A 5,000-nucleotide genomic window follows, 5' to 3' on the forward strand; every position below is an offset into this window, starting at 1 on the left:
GGTTCCAGGGTGCTGAGATGGCTGACGTTTTGCTCCGCTCTCGACGGTCACCGCGCAATGCAAGAACAGGCCAAAAACTGGCCAAAACGGCCCAAAAACGGGCCAAAACTGGCCATTTTTGGCTGCGCGAGCGGCGAGCGGCGGACAGCGAGCGAAGCGAGAGGCAGCACCGTCCCTGCTATACGAAAGCCCCATCCAGCCCTGTGCCACCCGGGGGGTTCCAGGGTGCTGAGATGGCTGACGTTTTGCTCCGCTCTCGACGGTCACCGCGCAATGCAAGAACAGGCCAAAAACTGGCCAAAACGGCCCAAAAACGGGCCAAAACTGGCCATTTTTGGCTGCGCGAGCGAGCGGCGAGCGGCGGACAGCGAGCGAAGCGAGAGGCAGCACCGTCCCTGCTATACGAAAGCCCCATCCAGCCCTGTGCCACCCGGGGGGTTCCAGGGTGCTGAGATGGCTGACGTTTTGCTCCGCTCTCGACGGTCACCGCGCAATGCAAGAACAGGCCAAAAACTGGCCAAAACGGCCCAAAAACGGGCCAAAACTGGCCATTTTTGGCTGCACGAGCGAGCGGCGAGCGGCGGACAGCGAGCGAAGCGAGAGGCAGCACCGTCCCTGCTATACGAAAGCCCCATCCAGCCCTGTGCCACCCGGGGGGTTCCAGGGTGCTGAGATGGCTGACGTTTTGCTCCGCTCTCGACGGTCACCGCGCAATGCAAGAACAGGCCAAAAACTGGCCAAAACGGCCCAAAAACGGGCCAAAACTGGCCATTTTTGGCTGCACGAGCGAGCGGCGAGCGGCGGACAGCGAGCGAAGCGAGAGGCAGCACCGTCCCTGCTATACGAAAGCCCCATCCAGCCCTGTGCCACCCGGGGGGTTCCAGGGTGCTGAGATGGCTGACGTTTTGCTCCGCTCTCGACGGTCACCGCGCAATGCAAGAACAGGCCAAAAACTGGCCAAAACGGCCCAAAAACGGGCCAAAACTGGCCATTTTTGGCTGCACGAGCGAGCGGCGAGCGGCGGACAGCGAGCGAAGCGAGAGGCAGCACCGTCCCTGCTATACGAAAGCCCCATCCAGCCCTGTGCCACCCGGGGGGTTCCAGGGTGCTGAGATGGCTGACGTTTTGCTCCGCTCTCGACGGTCACCGCGCAATGCAAGAACAGGCCAAAAACTGGCCAAAACGGCCCAAAAACGGGCCAAAACTGGCCATTTTTGGCTGCGCGAGCGAGCGGCGAGCGGCGGACAGCGAGCGAAGCGAGAGGCAGCACCGTCCCTGCTATACGAAAGCCCCATCCAGCCCTGTGCCACCCGGGGGGTTCCAGGGTGCTGAGATGGCTGACGTTTTGCTCCGCTCTCGACGGTCACCGCGCAATGCAAGAACAGGCCAAAAACTGGCCAAAACGGCCCAAAAACGGGCCAAAACTGGCCATTTTTGGCTGCACGAGCGAGCGGCGAGCGGCGGACAGCGAGCGAAGCGAGAGGCAGCACCGTCCCTGCTATACGAAAGCCCCATCCAGCCCTGTGCCACCCGGGGGGTTCCAGGGTGCTGAGATGGCTGACGTTTTGCTCCGCTCTCGACGGTCACCGCGCAATGCAAGAACAGGCCAAAAACTGGCCAAAACGGCCCAAAAACGGGCCAAAACTGGCCATTTTTGGCTGCACGAGCGAGCGGCGAGCGGCGGACAGCGAGCGAAGCGAGAGGCAGCACCGTCCCTGCTATACGAAAGCCCCATCCAGCCCTGTGCCACCCGGGGGGGTTCCAGGGTGCTGAGATGGCTGACGTTTTGCTCCGCTCTCGACGGTCACCGCGCAATGCAAGAACAGGCCAAAAACTGGCCAAAACGGCCCAAAAACGGGCCAAAACTGGCCATTTTTGGCTGCACGAGCGAGCGGCGAGCGGCGGACAGCGAGCGAAGCGAGAGGCAGCACCGTCCCTGCTATACGAAAGCCCCATCCAGCCCTGTGCCACCCGGGGGGTTCCAGGGTGCTGAGATGGCTGACGTTTTGCTCCGCTCTCGACGGTCACCGCGCAATGCAAGAACAGGCCAAAAACTGGCCAAAACGGCCCAAAAACGGGCCAAAACTGGCCATTTTTGGCTGCGCGAGCGAGCGGCGAGCGGCGGACAGCGAGCGAAGCGAGAGGCAGCACCGTCCCTGCTATACGAAAGCCCCATCCAGCCCTGTGCCACCCGGGGGGTTCCAGGGTGCTGAGATGGCTGACGTTTTGCTCCGCTCTCGACGGTCACCGCGCAATGCAAGAACAGGCCAAAAACTGGCCAAAACGGCCCAAAAACGGGCCAAAACTGGCCATTTTTGGCTGCACGAGCGAGCGGCGAGCGGCGGACAGCGAGCGAAGCGAGAGGCAGCACCGTCCCTGCTATACGAAAGCCCCATCCAGCCCTGTGCCACCCGGGGGGTTCCAGGGTGCTGAGATGGCTGACGTTTTGCTCCGCTCTCGACGGTCACCGCGCAATGCAAGAACAGGCCAAAAACTGGCCAAAACGGCCCAAAAACGGGCCAAAACTGGCCATTTTTGGCTGCACGAGCGAGCGGCGAGCGGCGGACAGCGAGCGAAGCGAGAGGCAGCACCGTCCCTGCTATACGAAAGCCCCATCCAGCCCTGTGCCACCCGGGGGGTTCCAGGGTGCTGAGATGGCTGACGTTTTGCTCCGCTCTCGACGGTCACCGCGCAATGCAAGAACAGGCCAAAAACTGGCCAAAACGGCCCAAAAACGGGCCAAAACTGGCCATTTTTGGCTGCACGAGCGAGCGGCGAGCGGCGGACAGCGAGCGAAGCGAGAGGCAGCACCGTCCCTGCTATACGAAAGCCCCATCCAGCCCTGTGCCACCCGGGGGGTTCCAGGGTGCTGAGATGGCTGACGTTTTGCTCCGCTCTCGACGGTCACCGCGCAATGCAAGAACAGGCCAAAAACTGGCCAAAACGGCCCAAAAACGGGCCAAAACTGGCCATTTTTGGCTGCACGAGCGAGCGGCGAGCGGCGGACAGCGAGCGAAGCGAGAGGCAGCACCGTCCCTGCTATACGAAAGCCCCATCCAGCCCTGTGCCACCCGGGGGGTTCCAGGGTGCTGAGATGGCTGACGTTTTGCTCCGCTCTCGACGGTCACCGCGCAATGCAAGAACAGGCCAAAAACTGGCCAAAACGGCCCAAAAACGGGCCAAAACTGGCCATTTTTGGCTGCACGAGCGAGCGGCGAGCGGCGGACAGCGAGCGAAGCGAGAGGCAGCACCGTCCCTGCTATACGAAAGCCCCATCCAGCCCTGTGCCACCCGGGGGGTTCCAGGGTGCTGAGATGGCTGACGTTTTGCTCCGCTCTCGACGGTCACCGCGCAATGCAAGAACAGGCCAAAAACTGGCCAAAACGGCCCAAAAACGGGCCAAAACTGGCCATTTTTGGCTGCACGAGCGAGCGGCGAGCGGCGGACAGCGAGCGAAGCGAGAGGCAGCACCGTCCCTGCTATACGAAAGCCCCATCCAGCCCTGTGCCACCCGGGGGGTTCCAGGGTGCTGAGATGGCTGACGTTTTGCTCCGCTCTCGACGGTCACCGCGCAATGCAAGAACAGGCCAAAAACTGGCCAAAACGGCCCAAAAACGGGCCAAAACTGGCCATTTTTGGCTGCACGAGCGAGCGGCGAGCGGCGGACAGCGAGCGAAGCGAGAGGCAGCACCGTCCCTGCTATACGAAAGCCCCATCCAGCCCTGTGCCACCCGGGGGGTTCCAGGGTGCTGAGATGGCTGACGTTTTGCTCCGCTCTCGACGGTCACCGCGCAATGCAAGAACAGGCCAAAAACTGGCCAAAACGGCCCAAAAACGGGCCAAAACTGGCCATTTTTGGCTGCACGAGCGAGCGGCGAGCGGCGGACAGCGAGCGAAGCGAGAGGCAGCACCGTCCCTGCTATACGAAAGCCCCATCCAGCCCTGTGCCACCCGGGGGGTTCCAGGGTGCTGAGATGGCTGACGTTTTGCTCCGCTCTCGACGGTCACCGCGCAATGCAAGAACAGGCCAAAAACTGGCCAAAACGGCCCAAAAACGGGCCAAAACTGGCCATTTTTGGCTGCACGAGCGAGCGGCGAGCGGCGGACAGCGAGCGAAGCGAGAGGCAGCACCGTCCCTGCTATACGAAAGCCCCATCCAGCCCTGTGCCACCCGGGGGGTTCCAGGGTGCTGAGATGGCTGACGTTTTGCTCCGCTCTCGACGGTCACCGCGCAATGCAAGAACAGGCCAAAAACTGGCCAAAACGGCCCAAAAACGGGCCAAAACTGGCCATTTTTGGCTGCACGAGCGAGCGGCGAGCGGCGGACAGCGAGCGAAGCGAGAGGCAGCACCGTCCCTGCTATACGAAAGCCCCATCCAGCCCTGTGCCACCCGGGGGGTTCCAGGGTGCTGAGATGGCTGACGTTTTGCTCCGCTCTCGACGGTCACCGCGCAATGCAAGAACAGGCCAAAAACTGGCTAAAACGGCCCAAAAACGGGCCAAAACTGGCCATTTTTGGCTGCGCGAGCGAGCGGCGAGCGGCGGACAGCGAGCGAAGCGAGAGGCAGCACCGTCCCTGCTATATACGAAAGCCCCATCCAGCCCTGTGCCACCCGGGGGGTTCCAGGGTGCTGAGATGGCTGACGTTTTGCTCCGCTCACGACGGTCACCGCACCACGCAAGAACGGACCATAAACAGGCCAAAACAGCCCAAAAACGGGCCAAAACTGGTCATTTTTGGCTGCGCGAGCGAGCGGCGAGCGGCGAACAGCGAGCGAAGCGTGAGGCAGCACCGTCCCTGCTATACGAAAGCCCCATCCAGCCCTGTGCCACCCGGGGGGTTCCAGGGTGCTGAGATGGCTGACGTTTTGCTCCGCTCACGACGGTCACCGCGCCATGCAAGAACGGACCAAAAACAGGCCAAAACAGCCCAAAAACGGGCCAAAACTGGCCATTTTTGGCTGAGCGAGCGAGCGGTGAGCGAGCGAACAGCGAGCGAA

The sequence above is a fragment of the Musa acuminata genome, unplaced genomic scaffold (assembly GCF_036884655.1).
Source record: "Musa acuminata AAA Group cultivar baxijiao unplaced genomic scaffold, Cavendish_Baxijiao_AAA HiC_scaffold_345, whole genome shotgun sequence".
NCBI classification, from domain to species: Eukaryota; Viridiplantae; Streptophyta; class Magnoliopsida; order Zingiberales; family Musaceae; genus Musa; species Musa acuminata.